This window comes from Myotis yumanensis, unplaced genomic scaffold, assembly GCF_028538775.1.
Source record: "Myotis yumanensis isolate MYYU_CA2020_CCGP unplaced genomic scaffold, mMyoYum1.0.hap1 SCAF_2, whole genome shotgun sequence".
NCBI classification, from domain to species: domain Eukaryota; kingdom Metazoa; phylum Chordata; class Mammalia; order Chiroptera; family Vespertilionidae; genus Myotis; species Myotis yumanensis.
In genome coordinates, this window is record NW_027223753.1 from 75,652,541 (window position 1) to 75,672,186 (window position 19,646).

At 42.0% G+C, this 19,646-nt stretch overlaps 1 long non-coding RNA gene across 3 annotated transcripts; it reads left to right on the top strand.

Moving 5' to 3' along the window:
* The first annotated feature begins 2,865 nt into the window (after positions 1-2,865).
* On the top strand, positions 2,866-19,292 carry LOC139003590 (uncharacterized). Of its 3 annotated transcripts, XR_011470270.1 has the most exons (4): positions 2,866-4,239; positions 4,688-4,905; positions 12,280-12,374; positions 18,463-19,292. It is a non-coding gene; the product is annotated as an uncharacterized lncRNA (long non-coding RNA). The 3 variants fall into 3 exon arrangements; XR_011470268.1 differs by having other exon boundaries at positions 2,866-4,905; XR_011470269.1 differs by lacking the exon at positions 18,463-19,292 and adding an exon at positions 14,635-14,774 and having other exon boundaries at positions 2,866-4,905.
* Positions 19,293-19,646: the final 354 nt, after the last annotated feature.

The following is a 19,646-nucleotide window of genomic DNA, read 5'->3' on the forward strand; positions in this document are numbered from 1 at the left end:
TCTAACCACTGGCAGCACTTTAAAAATTGAGTTTAAAGAGAGGAAGGGATAGACACACACACAGAGAGAGACATTGATGAGATAGAACTGGAAACTTAGGTATGTGCCCTGACTGGGAATCAAACCCACCACCTTTTGGTGTTTGGGCCAACGCTCCAGCAAATTGAGCCACACTGGCCAGGGCTTTTAAAAAATACCAATGTTTGGCCACTTTTTCCTCGGTGGGCAAGACCTGAGACAATTCACAATCAAAGGTGGAATGTACCACCACATTTGTGGGGTATGCTGGCTTTAGGGGGTTCTAGGCTAAGCCTTACCTACAACACTGGGAGTTCGGCACCATGAGCCCAGACCACCTGCCATATGATGAAGGAGAGGAGCTCCCCTAAAAGGTCCCCTTGAAATGATTTCCCTCAGAAATGATTTCCCACCTGGAAAGTTGGTGCTTGAAATTCCCCAATTAGACAGCTGTGCCTTTTTGGGAAGCTTCGTTTTCTTAAAAAATAGAAGTACTTCTGAGGAATCACACTGTTATCTAAAGAAATCCAAAGCACTAATTTGAAAAGATATATGCACACCTATGTTCAGTGCAGCATTATTTACAATAGCCAAGATACAGAAACAACTTAAGTGTCCATCCACAGACGAATGGCTAAGGAAGATGTGGTACGTATATACAAGTGGAATATTACTTGGTCATAAAAAAGAATGAAAGATTACCATTTGGGACAACATGGATGGACCTAGAGGCTATTATGCAGAGTGAAAACAAGCCAGACAGAGAGAGACAAATACCCATATGTGGAATCTAAAGAACAAAATAAACGAACAAACAAATTTGAAACAGACTCATAGACATAGAAAACAGACTGATGGTTGCTAGAGAGGAGAGTGCTTGGGGACTGTGTGAAAACAGTGAAGAGATTAAGAAGTATAAATTGGCAGTTACAAAATAAGCGTGCAGATGTAAAGTACAGCATCGGGAATATAGTCAGTAATATTGTAGTAACTATGTATGGTGCCAGGGTGGGTACTAGACTTCCCGGGATGTCACTTTGTAAGTTATCAAAATGTCTAACCTTTATACTGTACACCTGAAGCTAATGTAATATTGAATGTAAACTGTAATAAAAAAAATTTAGTTATTGGTTATTTGTATCATTTGGGACTCATTTCCTCACAGCAGGCTTTGAAAGGCAGATTTATGAGCCTTGGGTTCTCTAAGGAGAGCTGGAAAAGGTGTAGAAGAGCAGCCTATGAGGGGTCCTCTCCAGGGACCATCCCTCAGCCAGGGCCTAAGCTCACTCCTGAAGCCTACCACCTCTAAGTAGATCAGACCTTTCTTTAAATGTCACTTAACACTCACAGAACTTCTATCATTCTGCAAACGATGCTCTTTCATCTAGTCCTGACCTCTCTGTTTGCCATCTACAAACTTCTTCTTTGGAGCAGGATTCATGTCAAGAGAACCAAATAAGAAGCAAACAGAAAAATTCATAAAATCCATAAAGCACAAATGGGAAAAAGCATCCCTGAAGCCACAGAGTGACGGGCCTAGGTCAATGTGGTCATCCTCTGTATGCTAGTCACACAATTCATGCCATCCAGGCTCAGATCATAAGCTCCTGCCCATGGATGGCTCTGTGGAGCACTTGGCGCGTTCTGAGTGCCCTGGACGTGTGGAGGATGTGAGCCTGCCTTCAGAGGATGTCTCCTAGGAGGAAGGTGCTATGCAAATTCTGGTATTGTTATTCTTTTAGCACAAATTTATAATTGACTTTCCGTTAAATATTGCAGCAAGTTAAATTAATTCCGTATGATTACAGTCATTAAACAAGTGCCTGGTAATGACTGCCTTCTTATTTTAGCATTCCTCAACTCACTGGGGTAATACCATCTAAGGCTTTCGCTCCATTGTTAGATTAATTGGGATGCACAACCTACGTTTTGCAACAGAGCATGCACACTGCGTTAGAGCAACCAGACCATGATTGAAGGTTACTTCTGGACTAATTTACCTGTCCGTTTTTTCCTATTGCTCTTGCCATTCCATTAGGCACAATTTACCAGTTCATTACAGCATGCTGGTAGCTTAAGGCAATTTCTACCTGTTAAAAAAAGAAGTGTGCTTTTAAAGCAACAACGTGGACAGGCATTCATTCTCCCCTGATTCTTCTTCTGACACTGAAACTAACCCAAAACGATAGGGACTGTGATGATTTTAACCTGTTTTCCCATTGGTGTGGCCACCCCCAGAATGACCTGCCATCTTAGCAAGCAGGACAGAAATAGTTAAGTCCTGAGGCTGTGAGTTAAACACTCTGCCTGAGAGAGAAGCCATGGAAGATGTCCCAGCCAGGAGTGCAGGATCGCTGCCACGTGTGGATGGAGAGAGGCTGCCCTCCTGCAGCCACGCTTCACAATCCAGGTCATCTGTCTGCTGCCACCGTAGCCACTGGCCTGATTCTGTGGAGTACACTGCAGGGGAACACCCTGCCAGTCAGCTGACTGCCGTGTCAGAGCTGCTGCGGTCTGCAGTATCTCAACTGCCGGAGCTCCGGTCCTGCAGTTTCCTGGTCGCAATGCGACAGAGCCAAGGCAGACAGCGAGGCACAAAGCGCCAGAGTTTTAAAGTGTTCTTTTCCTGCTACCGCTTAGCATTTCTTGCATGAGGAGTATTTACCTTTGTGTAGCCAGCAGCAGAGAAGCAGTCTGCATGCACGCGGCGGCTTCTAACTTGGCAGCGTGAATTGTCAGCAGAGCAGGTACTGCTCGGAGCCTTGTAGCCAAGCTGCCTGGCGGAGCGCGGCTGGTTTCCCACCACCGGTGGGAATGGTCTGGGGGCTCCTTATGCCAGGCCACCAGACCTGCAGGAATAAAGCTAGGACGAAGGAGACGCTGCTTGCCCACTGCTTGCCACGGTGGGTCTGGCCGGGGCCTGTGCGGGCAACTCCACCGAAGTGACGCTCGCCGTGCGACCCTCCCAGCTCACAGTTAAGGCTGGTCCGGGAGCTGGCGCAGATCCCCAGTCCTCAGTTAGAACACGGTGTCAAGGCGAAGCCAGACTCACTGACCTAAGTCACTCCCGGTCCTGTCTGGATGCAGGGACAGCTGTCGACTAGCAGTGACCCAACCAGCCATCAAGTGGACAATGCCTGTGATGCAGCCTGGGTGCAGGTGGAGCCTGGGAGAATGCAGTCTAATTTCGGTCATCCGATGGCTTCTTCTTATTTTCCTAACTAATCGTGCTCGCTAAGTATACAGTTGTCTGGATTAGGCTGCCTTCCGTGCAGGCTTCATCTGCTCTGGCTGTGAATCAGGGTGCCAGGCAAGCCTGCTTTAGTCCTGGCTCCTGTCTGCGTGATGCTCGCTATGCACTAGGATGGGTCACACTGACAACAAAGAAGGAAGCAGAAAGCATCACTTTATCTTCTCTTGTGGTGTTAGCGGAACCTAACTCTTCTTCGCAGTGCTGCCCGTGTGTGTGTGTGTGTGTGTGTGTGTGTGTGTGTGTGTTTTAATTCATCTGATCGAACAGCCTCACAGATATCATCATGGATGTGGTTTTAATGATTTGGGAAAAAAAGACAGCCTGTGGAGACAGCGATTCGAGACTGCAGCACATTTAGGTTATTGCCAATTCGAGCTACTTTGGTTTGTGAAGCTGAGCCCTCAGGGACGAGCTGGGTAACTGAGAAGGAGATGGTAGATAAAGAAATAAAAATGACAAGCGTAATGGAGGCTCTGTGAAGGGACTGTCAGAGCATCGGTTCATGGATGGCAATTTCACCAGGCTGAGACTGAATAATTCATAGAGTGAAATTACCCTGCTTTCACCTTCCCATCCAAACCGGCATGACCCGAATCTCTAATAAATTTTCAAGATAAAGTAAAATGCCAATTTGAAACTGAAGAGCTTTTAAAGCCAGATGCTGCATCCCTGCATCTTTCGGTATCTTTCACAATTATCCTGTGAGAACTGCACTTCATCACGAAGCATCATTACCAGGGAGAATGACTGTGATTATAATAGCAACAATAGGATACCATCAAATGATCTCTAATTTACCTAATTTGCTAAGACTGGCTGTGTGGTGTTAGCGCCCATTGTCTGTCACCACGCCTAGCCCCCCTGGATCTTTCTCGCACCGGAACAACAGTGCGGCAGCGTGTGTGATACCTTCCGTCTGAAAGCCCAGCTAAGAACGTTCTCCTAGGTTACTGTGTCTCTTTCGTTTGGTCTGCATTTTTTTGCATTCTTGTGTGTTTGTTTTTTCCCCAAAGTCTGTACCCCAAATGCCTGTTTGGGGAAATGGTGAGCCTGTCGTGAGTTTGGGGTTGATTCGCTTATAACGAGAGAGCATCCTCTTGCTAATTTATACACCCTCTTTATTTTAATGTATACAAGCATGTGTTTACCGGAAGGGAGGAAAGATTCTATTCTGGGAGAGTAGCTTTAAAATGCAGCCAAGGTGCAAGTGGTGTCCTTGTGTCTTTTTTGAAACCCCTGGTGTGATGTGTTACAAACTTCTCTGATGGCAACGTCACATCCAGTAATAGCTCTCGTGCAGCCTTTATTAAAAGCGTGTACGTTCGTTCGACTGAGTGGTTAAACGATGCTTTCGCTGTTTGTGTCTGATTGCTCTCTAGCAGAAGTTGAACCTAAAGAGAACTTTTTCTCTGGCAGGCTGCACACTTCATCTCGGGGCAGTTCTGCCATCCTGAGAAAGAGGCATGGTTCATAGAGCCTCTCTGGGAACAGACTGTAAACATTTAATGGGCACGGTGACTTCTGGAATTACTCTCAGTAGCATGAAGACAGTCTGTGGGTTCCCACTAGTCAAGTGATTGAAGTTTGAATATCTCAGGTGGGATTTCTGAGAGATGAAGATCCTTGGGGAGAAGGTAGGTCTGAAACATACCTGTCTCATATGGAGAGTTTTTTGCTTGGGACTCCGAGCTCTGATAGGCTCCTTAATCTGTTATCTGGCTTTCCCCCTTCCTGCATCCCCACAAATGCTTTTGTCAGAGGAGGTAAGTTGTATTTCTAATCATTTGTATAACTGATTGTGCTCTTCATTGTCTTGTTTCAAGGGGTATAAGCTTTCTGTGCTATATTTTCTGCCCGCTTACTTTTATTCTCACTACCCTCAGGGAAACAAACAACTTTTTCCCTCCTGTGTTTTCTAAATACAAATGAAAATGTGGCATTTTAAAAAGTGGTTTAACTATAGTTTTTGTTCTCTTTATCGAAATACATTCAAGGTCTTAATGTTTTTCCAAGGAAATGGGAAAACAGTTTTACTTAGTAAATAGTTTGTTCAAAAATAGTAGGCAATTCGCTAAATACCAATAATGTTACCATGTTGTTTTCTTTAGATAGCTCACATTTCTAATAACTGAAACTGTTATTCTTATCTTTCCAGAAAGAGGCTTGGCTGTTAGTGACAAAGGGCTTTTCACAAGCCCACTGTCTATGTGCCAAAAATGTTTTCTTTTTTTCTTAGAAAAAACAACATAGCCTGGATATTCTGCAAAGGGTTTTTAGAATTCTGGCATTTTAAATCTCTTCAGTAGTTAAAGTTTGAGCAGGGTAATTAATCACTGAGTGAGCAAGCTGTTTTACATGTTTGATATTTAAGTGATAATGGCATCCTAAAATTATCTAAGAATAATTGGAAATCAGATGTTTGTTACTTTTGGGGGACTCAGAAACTAATTGCATTCACTTGATAATAGCAAATTTGAAGCTGATAGTTCTTATGATTCAAGCCTTTATACTTTCCATTTTTGGAAAATAAGGGGTTTGTTTTATTTCTTTAGAATGTAAGTGCCACTACCACTTATCATGTGTTTAGTACTTGCTAATATTGAAATTCACTTGTTTTACCATAAAAAAGAAGAAAAATTATCATACAGAGCTGCTAACTTAAAAATTTTAAGCTCCAATAGTTCCCTGAAACTAAATATACTTTCCTTTTCAAACTCTAAGCAATTGAATGTAAATGAACATAGTATGTTTAAATAAGTTCATTAGATAACTTGTAATCTATTATTAACAACTATTTCTACTATTTATGGACATATCTTACTTATAATGCTCTAGATAACCATAGGTGCAAAAATCTACAAAGAGCACTGCAGTTGCAGGTAATTTTGAAAAATAACCAACTGTGAAAGTATACTATTAGGGGTTAATTTGGATGAATCTCAGACAATCATGGCTTAACAGCATTCTGTAGCTCATGATGTTTTGTTTGAGGTTCTTTTGGGAGGGGTGGGGTGGGTATGAAAGAGATAGGTAAAAATTATCTCCTCCTTCCTTATTCCAAACTCCCAACACTGCAGAGCACTAACTGCAGCTATGAGGAGTGATTTAGAATTAAAACGCCCATAACCACACTCATGGGATCCACAAGAACGCCTCCCACTTTAAGATAGAATGTGTACACTTGATCATTTAATAATTGCAGTTTTTTCTGGACATTAGTGTATTTTAGATATCATCTCATTATTAAGGTCCAGCTTAGAGAAATAAACTTCTTGAGAGAGTCTCTCTCTCTCTCTCTCTCTCTCTCTCTATATATATATATATATATATATACATATATACTTAATATTTGTTAACTAGTTAACAAGTACTGTGGTGAATAGATGTATTTCACATAGTCAACTGGAATATTCATAGTTGATATGGGATTTTTCTAATTAGCATATGTTACAAGACCAATGGCATATAGTATTAATTCCCCCTAAGTTTCAAGTATGGAGTAACGAAACATGCCTTTATGAAGTACCAATATTTGTGCTATACTAGACTGTCAAAGAGAAAAAGGAAGGTGAGACAAAAGAAATGGGTACAAATAAAAGAAAGCAATCTCATTATTCAGTGAGCTTTTTTTAAATGGCATGATCAAAAAGGTTGAAAATCTTGTGTCTGTATACTGTCTTTTTAAAGAGCTTCCTTTCTCCAGTAAGAAAATCTTTCAATAGTTTCTTATGAAAATTTACAAACATGCAGAAAGAATGAAAAGTTGTGAATACCCATATAACAATAACTGAGACCCTAGGAGTAACATTTTACTATTCTTGTTTGATCATATATACCATATCCAACTATCTACCCCTCTGTTCCTCCATTTAAAAAAATATTTTATTGCTTTTAATATGTTTTTTAAATTGATTTCAGAGAGAGGAAGGGAGAGGGAGAGAGAGATAGAAACATCAATGATGAGAGAGAATCATTGATTGGCTACCTCCTGCTCACACACCCTCAATGGGGATCGAGACAGTACCTGGGCATGTGCACTGACCAGAAATTGAACCATGACCTCCTTGTTCATAGGTCGATGCCACACCAGCCGGGCTCTGTTCCTCCATTAATACATCTTAATATTTTGATGCATTTCACATCAGTACACTTTAGTACAAGATATTAGTATACTTTAGTACAAGTCATTCTACAACATTACCTCTAAGGCTATGCCTGCTGAAGTATTTAAATTCAATATTTGTTTATTTACAGTGCTTCCCTTTAAGTAACTTTATATATGATAAAAACAGAATTTTGAAAAACAGTAGGCATTCACTATTTCTTTAACATGTGTTGCTGAATGCAAACTCCCACGATCCTAAGTTCTAATTTGGAAGGTACAATTTCTGTGTTTATGGTGGAGGGATATGAACCCTTCCCAGCCTCAATCCCCATCCCTCAGGTGAGTCTTCAGCATGGAGCAGGGGACCACTGGTAACTCAGCACCAGCACTGGGATGGAAGAGGTGTCGGGGCACACATCATTAATTCCCGAGGTCTCTTCCCATTCCTAGAACCAGTTTCACTTTCTTTCTCCTGCAGGCCCATGAAAAGTAACACATTTGCTTTTGCACAATCACCAACTATTTTTCTACTTGGGTTCTTCTCTTCCTCTTCCCTTTCCTCCCCTACTTTGCCCAATCAGCCTTCTCTTTTCTACTTCCACCAGACTCCTATTTTTTTTTTCTCAGAACAAGAGAACAAATCTCTTCATTTTTCAAATCATTCTATAAGATTCAATTTCAGGGAAATGGTTATGGAAAGCAAAGATGGGGACTTAAAGAATCATAAGAACTCTTCAAGACCTTAGTTTTTCTTGGTCTTAACAAAAAACGAGTTAAGAATTGCCCTCTCACAACCTCTTCTTGAATCCATCTCTTGGATCCAGTCTTGTGGATGTGATTTATCCATTACTTTCTCAACTGAACCCTAGACCAAGCTCCTCTAAGATTTTTATTGGGATAGTCTTAGGAATGAGGACATTCTCCATGCTTCCAAAATCTGCTAAGTTTGGACTATAGCATCCAGTCACCAGCTCTGGTCCATTGCACTTCCACCCAGTAGCAGCACAAGGCCTACCTTTTAAGTTATACCCCTGACCCTGGCCCTGGCCCTCACCCTGGTTAAGGAAATTCTCAAAGCTTTCTTTCCCCAGGCTTTGGTCCAAGTGTATATGGCAATTGCTTTCTAGGTGGTGTCTCCCTCAGGCCATCTCTCTTCATTCAGTTCAGCATGCCTAAAGCTTTCATCAGATAGTAGGTAAAGATATCATTACGTAGTTATGGCTGAGTCTATCTTTGGCTGGAATTCTGCCAACTTGCCTATTTTTATAAAGCACTAATTGGCAATAACAGACTGGTTAAGATTTAGGCTCTATAGGAAGACTAACCATTCAACCAATGCATTATTCCAGGCCAAGTTACTGAACCATTTGAAGCTTCACTTCTTCAAGACTTTCTGTATTACATTACATTTGTATATGTTATATAATAGGTAAGTTGTATATACATAAAATGTATGTTATACAACATATATAATTATATTACATTTTATTCAGTATATATAATGTATTTGGCACAGTGCCTGGCACCTACTTGGTACTCATTGTATGTTAGTGTCATTACTATCATCATCATCATCAGCAGCAGCAGCATATGTACTAACAGAAGGTGCCATCATCATAGAATTCAACTGGCCCTCAGTTGGGATCATCTAACAGATTCTAGCAGACTGACCTCTCTTCCTATGTCCACATTTGCTTATCTTGATGGACGTCCCATTAAAGTCCCTGCCCCCCCCCCCCGCCCACGCACACACTTTTTCAAAATACCTTTTTATTGATTTCAGAGAGGAAGGGAGAGGGAGAAAGAGAGATAGAAACATCAATGATGACAGAGAATCATTGATTGACTACTTCTTACATGCCCCCTACAGGGGATTGAGCCTGCAACCCAGGCATGTGCTCTGACTGGGAATTGAACCGTGACTTTTTGGTTCATGGGTCAACACTCAACCACTGAGCTACACTGGCCCGACATGTTCCCCATTTTTAAGGTCTAAAAAGCCCTCAGCTTTTAGCGCCTGGTGGAGCAGAAATGACCACTAGAACTCAGTGAATGATTAAGCTCTTCTATGTGAGTGCTCCAGGGTTTCCTTCAGTGTCCCCATGACACTACCCTCCTTCTTTCAGAATTCTATTACTATAAAATCAATAGTGGAATATATACAAGCGTAAGTTTAATTTAATTTTAACAAAAGGGGAGAAAAGAGGGATTTTCCCTTTAGGAGGGCCAAAGACCAGCTTCACGGAAGATTAATTCCTTCCACATCATCTCCTAACCCTTTCTATCCCACAAAGCATAGCAGGTGACCGAGGATCTACCAGAGAAACACAGTTTTCAGCAAGAGAGGCTCTTCCCTGGTCCCCTTCCCCCTTCTTGAGAGCTGCATTTCAGAGGACCCTGCTCTGCCCCTCCATTGTCATTCCCTGTCCCAGCCCTCCCAATGGGACAGGAAGTCAATGGGTAGAGGAGACATGTTCACCCAGAGCCTGTGCCTCACCTTGTTCCTAGAACATCCCGACTCTGGTGCCCTCTATGCCCACACACACATCTCTGCACCTCCAACCTGCATGGCTGAGGGTGAAGAGTGCTGCCAGTTGCATGCACTCCTAGACCTCAGAGGTGAACAGAGGAGGCTGCTGGGGAGAAGCCTCAGGTGGGCTGGAGTATCCACGTGTGTGGGAGAAGCTGTGTCTAATGCAAGAAAGAGCTGGGAGTGGGCAGAGGAGGGAGTCAGGCCAGAGGTAACTGTCCACACTGTGCCACATTCAGGCACGGAACTCCAGAGCAGGGGAGAACCCTAAGTTCAATCCTGGTCTTAGGAAGGTGTATTTGTCAAGGAAAGAGAGTAGAATTTATTTTCGTTAACACCATGTTGGCTTGATTTGTATCTTTTAAATATTTAGAAATATGGTATTGGAGGCCTCCACATGTACTTTGCCCAGGCCCTGCAATGGCTGGGTAAGGCCTGCAACTGAGCTAGGGTTTGTGAAGGTCTCAGTTCTCCAAAAACCTGGTTGGTTGGTCATGGTTATATATTAGTGGCCAAGTAAATCTTTTCCATTAGTACAAAGGGAAGAAGGGTGTTTGGTCACTAAAATCTAGGAAGCCCATTCTCTAGTTGACATTTTTAATTTAAAATTTTTCTTAAAATTAGTAAATTCTAGAAATTTGAAGTTCATATTTTCATATAGAACATTCTATATGTAAAAATGTAAAATTAGTTCTCTTTTCCTCTTCCTCCTCCCCCCCCCCCCCACACCCCCTGCCCCCCCCCCCCCCTCCCCCCGGCTGACCCCTGAACTCCCTCTTATCTTTCTTTTTCTCTTTCCTTCTGGCATATCAAAGAGGTAAACTGTTGTTGTTTTTTGTACTTAAACTAGCCAGAAAGCCAGCAGCTAGCTGTATTAGGTAGGCTATAGTTAGGATGGCCACAGTGAAGGCTATGGACCCATTTTATTGAGCTGCCTGAAGACACAGTCTCTCTTTCACTGCACTAAATTTAGTATTTAGTACTGAAGAGGTGATTAGAAAACAGAGAAGTTAAAAAATTGATACCCAAGGAAAGGAGAGTCATTGTTTCATAAAATAAATTCTGGAATAAATAGGATAATTTTCTAATTGGGTTATACAAAAGAAAATTCACGGGACAAAAAGAGATTCCGGAAGTATGTTGAGGGAATGTGCCTGGGCTGTGCAGGTGTTTTACACACAAGAAATGGCGGGCATATTAATGTCATTTAGTTCAGCACAAAAAAAAAACACAGGGGAGAATATAACAAAGTCTAGCATTTGAATCTTGATTTTGTTGCTCACTATGTGTGTGACCTTTGATGCACTTTTAATCCCTCTTTGGGTCTCAGTTTTCTCATACATAAAGTAGGGACAAACCTGCCCTTCTCATAAGGTAGGAATGAAGATCAATTCAGTTAATGTTTACAAAACACTTAGGAGAGTGGCTGGTGTGTAGTAGCTGCTGTAGAAGCATTTGTTAAATATCAGAATAAAAATGAAAGAGGAGAAAATTAAAGTTCAGAGAGGTGGTTGAGTTGTGCCCAATCACTCAGTGAATTAATAAAAGATCTTCCATCCAACACAGATGTTAAAATATCCTTATTTCAGAAGGTTGCACAGTGCCTAAGAGCTGATTTTGGCCAAAATAAAAATATATTTATGTCTTTTATTATATTTCTAAAGAAGAAACAAACAGAACTTAAAAGAAATATTACAGTACAGTTGTCCTGATAAATGTTTACGTTTTTGTCCTGCCCCTTCTGTATGTTAGATGTTGTTTTTCACATTGTTATTCCCTTTGAAAGTTAACTTCTTATTCTCAGACAATAAGTCTGTCAAGATAGGTCATTACTGAAGTGAGTTCACTGCTACAGAAAAGGGGCCAATCCTCCTTGCCCCCGCCCCCTCACACACCATCATTGCACTGCGCACTGTCATTACAGAAGTATTGCAAATAAATGAAGGAAATTGGGAAATGTGCAGAGCATACAAAGAAAAATAAACCTCAATCACAATTCCACTACTCTTGAGACAAGCACTGATTGTCCATGATATAACTGTGTATGGTGTGTGTAAATAAATTCTAAAGAGTGGACTTCAATTGCATATTCTGCTTTGCAACCTACTTTTAAAAAATAAGTATATCAAGAGTGTCTTTCCAAGTCACTGTAATGGTTTTTAAAAACAGAGCCCTTTAATTGCTGTATATTATTTCAATATATAACCCCATTAGTGGGACATTTAAGCTTTTCCAGATTTTCACTATTATAGGTGTAATTGAATGATGTTAAAATTTGAATGTGGCAGAATACATTGAGAATAAACGGGGCTTGTTTTCTAGGCCATGGGTTCATTATAAAATAACAAGTCTTTCTTTCCTTCTCTCCCCAAGGACCTGCAGGGGACTCTGAGTCCTGGCCATCTGGACTTTCCTTGGTCCCAGGGGCAAGTCAACAGGCCCTTGTTTTCAAGTGTGTCCTCAGGGAGGTGAGTCGACTGGGAGTTCTAGGTAGGGAAGGGTTAGAGGCTGTGGACATCTAGAGTCATGAGGGAAAAGGGCCAGTCTAGAAGTAGGAGGAAGGGTAGGATATTCTCACTCTGAGAATGAGGTGGGGATTTCTCAGGAGGGAAGAAATCCTCGGGAGGTGGGGGTGGCAGGAAGCTGGTGGCGGCATCCTGGAGGTGGCAGAACTTGGAATGGGGGCTGTGTGATGTCTTGGAACTACTCTACATTCCTGTGACTGAGTTTGGTCCGGAGGGCTTGCCATCACCAACAGAGGTGCTAGGCTTTCCAATATGTATCAAGTATAGAGAGCAAAACTCCTAGGAACTACCTTTCCTAAATCTTGTACTATTTAAGCCCAAGGATTCCCCACAATTTCAAGGGATGAAAGAAGAAAACCAGGACTCAGAAAAATGATTGAGCCTCCCACCAACCCTAGCTGGTGGTAATAAGCCAGACTTAATTTGTTTGGAAAAGTTCCATGGTGCCCATGTATCAGGAGGACTTCACTATTTGTGTATGTGTAACCTAGTATGCTTGAGCATCTGCTTAGGATAAATTCTTACAAATGAAATCACTAGGAAAGGAGTCCAAATAGCTTAAGGCTTTTGTACATATTGTGCCTTATTTATAAGTTTCTGTATTTTTCAAGTCTACTGATTCTTCTAGGTATCCCTCAGAAAAGATTGTTAGGGAAAAGGAAGAAAAGTAAAATTAGCCAAGCTAATTGATCATTAAGTATAATCCATCATTAAGTCTAAATTTCCATTTATGATCTACCCCATCCCAGAAGACTTCAATTACTGGATTACTTTATTGATAAACTCAAGAGACAGTTAATCATGATGTAAGCAAATAACATAAATTTCCACATGATATATTGACATATACTTTATCATTTATGCAAATTGCCAAGAAATTGCTTAAAAGACTGGAAACGGGCACTAGAATAAATAGAAGTAAACCGAAACCAGCCCCTCCAAACCTGCTGAAAATATCTTAAGTGGCTATTTAGTCATCTTAGGGCAAAACCTAACTGGTTGGCAAACTCCCCAGTTGTATAACCTTGGGCAAATTACTTAGCTTATCTGAGCTTTGATTTCCTCTTCCATAGCAAGGGGTAATAATAGAACTGACTTCATGCGTTGTTGGCAGAATTAAAAGAGTTAATAAATGTGATATACTAGAAAAGTACCTGGCACCTCATGAGCACTGTAGATATCACCATGAGCGGGCAGCATGCCACCCAAGGCGTGCCTCCCTCCTGACCCTCCAGGGTCAGCGCCCGCGCTCCCGTCACCCTAGGCCCCAGCTACACTGAGATACTTGCAACACTCTAACCTTTCCTCGCTTTCATTTTTTCAGTTTTTGTACCCTGGAAAGACCTTTAACACCCGCCCCCCCTCCCCGCTGCCCCTTTCCTAGTGAATTCTATCATCCTTCCAGATTTAGCTCCTCTGTTATCTATCACCCTGCAAAACCCTCCATCTGAGCTGGGCACATTTCTGATGTTCACTTATGAGATTTAGCAGAGTATATTTTAATTGTCCATTTACATGCTGAACTCAGGGAACAGGCCAGATTTATTGTTGTAGCTCCAGACCTCAGCCCCGTGTGCCCATCACAAATATTCAATAATCATTGGCTCAATGACTGCATTTGTCATAGGAACATTGGGGTGGGAACAGGACTGTTGATATTTGTAGTGTATTCAAGCAGTTCCACAAACATCACATTCGATTTGTATGGAACAAACAAACAAGGCTAATTCTCACTTTTACGGAGGTGGAAACTGCTCAGGGAAGTAAAAGCCTTGCCTAAGACGTCATAGAAAGCCAGAACAGAAGCCCAGTTCCTCTTACCCGCTCCTGGCACCACTCTTTTCTTGTTTTCCTTTTTTGCATTACAGGGCTCTGTCTTTCTAGAGCAGTCTCTCGAAGACTCTGGGTGCCTTTGGCTAAGGGCTGATCTCTCCAAGTAGGAGTTATAAGAAAGTTAGAAATGATAGCATAAAACCTGGAGATAAATGAGCTGGTTGGAAATGTGGAGTAGGCTGAGGAGGGGAAGGAATAAAGGCCAGGTTTTGGACAGGTGCTTTGGGAAGATGAGCAAATGGCCTGGGGAGGCACCCTGCCTTTCGGCTGGAGCGGCGGATCAGAGGGTTCTTATGCCATTTACTAGGACTTTAGGGCAACACCACTCATTCTGGCCTCTTTCCTACCTGTCTTCCTCCCTGGGCCTCAGAACATTTCAAAACCTGCCTCTGTAATTCTGGTCCACCGCACATGGAGGTGATTCAGGGCTCACCAAGCACGCGGAAACTGGCTGCCCTCCACTTTCCTCCGACCCACTGCACACTTTCCATTCAGAAACTGTGCTCGATGTCTCACCTGATATTTTTCTCTGCTAAGTCATCATACTTGGGTTTTAGAAGACTGGGAGGCAAGAAGGATCCACTCTTAACCATGGTTGTGTTTATGCTCAAGGAGAATGAACACTCTTCAGAATCTCATGCCTCAGATACCAGGAAGAAAGGGGCTGTGACAGCGCTTAATTTCATCGCACCTCCCTGGAGTCTTTAATTAAATGACGTTTTTAGGATTTTGGAGAGTTGAGCTGAAGTGCTCTTTCGTGCTGCCTTTAATTTTCAGTCCCTTCTGCTTTGTGAGCTAGATAACAGTCATCCTTGATACATTACTGTCCAATTTCAAATGGCTCTCAGATCGTGTCTCATTGTTTCTCACACCCATATGCTTGGAGCACTCGGGATTTAAGTCAGGCAGCCGGGGAGCCAGCAGATCAGTGCCGGGAGCTGGTCCATTCTTGCTGCTTGACACAGTCACTGCAGAGAAGAAACATCTGCACAACATATGTTTCAAGGGACCTGGCGTATATGGCATACTGTTCTTAATATGTTTGCTCCCCTTCTTGGTGCTATGTGTTTTAACCAAGGTCACCTCTCCGAGAAAGGTTGTTTCCCCAGGTAGGAATTTTTCCCTGAAGTTAGGGAGGGAATAAAACCCCTTAACTAAGTGTCAGGCGGTAGTTAATCACTTTAGCTAAGAACAATCATGCTTAAGCTACATAATCTTTACTCCCTGGAATGGAGATAAGAAACAACACCCTAACCTTTGGAATAGAAATTGACAGTATTAAAATCAACTGGTATAAATACAGATGTAACAAGACAACAGAAGACAGAACCTAGAAACAGAACCTAGCGAGAGAACCTGGCTGAAGAACCTAAAGACAGAACCTAGAGACAGAACCTAGAGACAGAACCTAGCAAGAAAACATGGCAAAAGATCCTGGACAGAACCTGGCTACAGAACTTGCCTGGAGGACCCAGACAGAACATGGTTGGAGACCCTGGCTAGAACCTGAGCAGAACTTGGCTGGAGATCCTGGCTAGGCTGCTGATCAACTGAATGCTACCTCCATGTCATTCCTTCTTCGCTGACTCCGTCCACACCTTTGGGGACCCCTGGACCTGTTGGGGTTGGACCCCAGCAGATCAGAAACTCAGCTCCTGACTGCAGACTCGGGTTCTTTCCTCACCCCTCTGAGGATATTCCTCCCAGGACCTACCTAACTCCCAGGCCGAGGCCAGCCTGGGGGACAATTAGTGGAAGCGTGGGTTAGCATTTCTACAACATACAGGTTTCTGAAGTCAAATTTTGAAGATAAATGGTTTAGGGAGGAAAGACTGAGTGAACTTTTATACCAAGTTATCAAAAGCAGAGTCCCCATTTGAATTCTCATCCCATCAGCATGAACTGTTTTGGCAGAGTAATTGTAAATGATCACGCATTGTAGTCTCAGAAAAGATTTCATGCCATAGCCTGTTTGGCTCAGTGGATAGAGCGTTGACCCACAGACTGAAGAATCCCTGGTTCCATTCTGGTCACAGGCATGTCCCTGGGTTGCAGGCTCCATCCCCATGTAGGAGGCAACCAATCAATGTGATGCGTCTCTCTCACATTGATGTTTCTCTCTCTCTCTTTTCCTCTCCCTTCCACTCTCTCTAAAAACAAAATTAATGGAAAAATATCCTGGGGTGAGGACTAAAACAACAACAAAAAGATTCCATGCATTTACAATGATGGGCCGTTACAATAAGGCCAGCTGATATCAGGAAGGCAGGGAGATACTGGGTAAAAAGTGTGGACTATGGAATGAAAAAGACCTGGCTCTCAACCCAGCTTTGCCATGGACGGTCTGTGTGACCTTGAGAAGTTGTTTATTTCTCTGGGCCTAAGTTTCTTAATTTTTGCAATGCAGATAATAACTACTACTTTGTAATGTTGAAGGGTTCACAATACCATATATCTCCAACACTTAGAATACCAGCTCATAAGCAGGTGTTCAGTAGAAATCTGTTGAATGGATGAAATGAGTTTGAGATAACTTGTGGTTTACCTCGCATAGAGCCTGGTGCATGGTGACAAGAGCTTTCAGCTATCAAAATTCTACAGAAGCACTAAGAAGCAGATATGTTTCCCTAAACTAATCTAGCAATGGAATAAAAATCAATGTGTGTGAAAGAAAGAGATTATTTGTTTGGTTATTGTGAAACCAATTCTCACTGTGGTCATTTCAAAGACCAGAGGGGAAGAAAGTATCTTTTAGATCATCTTTAAACGTGGTTAAGAAAAGGGAATTTACCTCAATCTTCCTCATGCTTTCTGGCTGACAGGTTTAGGCTAGCTGGAACCTCTGGTGAGTTTGTGAAGGTCAGGCCATTGGTACATCAAAATTGCATCACATTTGCACATCTTGTGTAAGTTCACAATGGGCCATTGTCTTCTTTGCCCCAGGGCATGAAGGCTTGTCTGGAAAAGGTTAGTTGTTGCCATTAGGGAACCTTGTGTAGCCAAGACTACAGTGCAATGTGAAGCAGAAATAAACCCTGGGCTCTCCAAACGTTTGCCAAGCAATTCACAAATGTGTTTACTTAAGAGGTAAGCATAACACATAATCTTGTATAATATTATGTCTAGGAAAGTTCTGTGACTCTGCTGTAAAATGCCCACATCGTATTCGAGTAATTGCTTCACATTCACCTAATAGGGTCTTAGATCAATTTTCAGCTTTATCCAAATGCATTTTGGTAAACTAAACAAATCTTGATTTCCTGATCTTTTAGTTATACCTCATTTATCCAGTTCTGTTTGCCTATTAAAATATATTATTATTTTTTATTGATTTCAGAGAGGAAGGGAGAGAGAATCATTCATCAGCTGCCTCTTACACGCCTCCTACTGGGAATTGAGCCTGTAAACAGGGCATGCGCCCTGACCCATGACCTCCTGGTTCATAGGTTGATGCTCAACCATGGAACCATACTGGCCTGGCTTTCTTTTTTCTTGGCATACCTGAAACTAGTTTTAATTAAGAGAAACAGCATTAGCCTTAGAACCTCTACAAGCAAAAGGTGCCATTGGCATTTCTCCAGTGAAGTGGATGGAGCAGGGAGAAGGACCGATGAAAAAGGAGTAACCTTCTGTATTGATTTGTATTTCACAGTGTTTCAAGAGCTAGGAAATGTAAAGCTTTGAAATAGTGAATCCAATAATCATAGACCTAACAAAACCACCCGATTCAGGCTTTAGGCAACTGAATGTCTAAATCTTCTAAGATACGTAATATTGAGTATTTCTCAACTTGAAGGTCTTCAGGGATAGAGGCATCACTGTCTGCCTCAGTAACCGACTGGAGGGTTAAAAACTTTTTTCTATCTCCAACTAAAACTTCTTTTATCTTCAAAATGGTAAATGGAAACTAATCAATCAATCTTCTCGTGGCAGACAAATAGATTGTTTGGCCTCGACCCCCAATCACCTTTTCCCGTCTTGTCCCCACCACAGGAGCTGGGAAAGTTAATGACTCACTTTTCCAGCTTTCCTTGCAGAAAGAAGTGATGATGTGAAAATTCTAGCTGATGTGCAGTGGTTGGATATCTGCTGAGGGTGGCGATGGAGCAGGGTTCTGGATAACCTTTTGTTTTTCTGATAAAGATTGATAAATACGTCTTGAGACACCACTTTTCCTTTCTTCCTGTCCTAAATGCAGATGTGATGCCTAGAGCTATAATAGCCACCTCGGAGCCATGAAGGAAAAGGCCAAGAGAATCACAGACATTGATCCCACATTTGTGAGCTATTGAACCACTGCCAGCAACCACTAACCTCCAAACTCCTAATAAGAAAAATCCATTCCTATCCCTTTAAGTCACTGCCGTTGGGTTTTCTATTCTATTTACAATTGATCTCAGTGCTATCTGAAATGCATCATCTAAAAGGCTTCGTGGCCGGAGAGTCATAAATCCATTCAATTTCTCCAGGCAGGCTCTGTTCTCTGACTGCACTTTCCTAAGTCCCTCCCTTCCCCAATCAAATCCTGCTCTTGGAGGCATTGGCTTCTTTGTTGCTTTTCTCTATTTATCCTGAAGTTAGCTCTCTCTCTGCCACCTCATCCCAAGATCTGCTTCATCTTTAAGGCACACACTTGTCTGTAGTCTCTCTTGTAGACCCGGCTCTACACGGTTCCCCAGTTAGAAACATGTGTGTTTCTGTGCAGCCTAGATTTTCCTGTGTGGTCTCATTGTAGTTTCCTTTCCCATCACTCTGTAAACGCATTTACACTTGTTACATCACATGTCCTGTTTTGTTGTGTTTGTTACATCACATGTCCTGTTTTGGGGGACAGTAATAAAATTAATTCAGTGTCTCTTAGTTTTATATTAGTTTATAGAATAATGCCAGTGCCCCTTCCTGCTTTAGCTTCTCACAAAACAAATTTTCCAGCTATAATGCAGTTCACTGGCTTCTCCAAGTCCCTCTGCTAGAAATGCAAAGCAGGGGCAGAAGAAATGCATTGAATGGAATGAAGAAATTACATAAATAGCCATGGATTACTTAAAAATGCTACATAGCATTAGTTCTTCCATCATTTCAGGTAACCATGGACCTTCTATAAATAAAAAGGAATTTCTATAAAGCAGTTTTGATTCTAGAAGTTTCTTTATAATCACAGCTCCAATGCAAAAGTTTTTTTTAAAAAATCTTTTATTGATTTCAGAGAGGAAGGGAGAGAGAGAGAGAGAGAGAGAGAGAGAAACATCAATGATGATAGAGAATCATTGATCGGCTGCCTCCTGCACACCACACACTGGGAATCATGTGCCCCAACCAGAAATTGAACAGTGACCTTCTGGTTCATAAGTTGAAGCTCAACCACTGAGCCACACCAGGTGG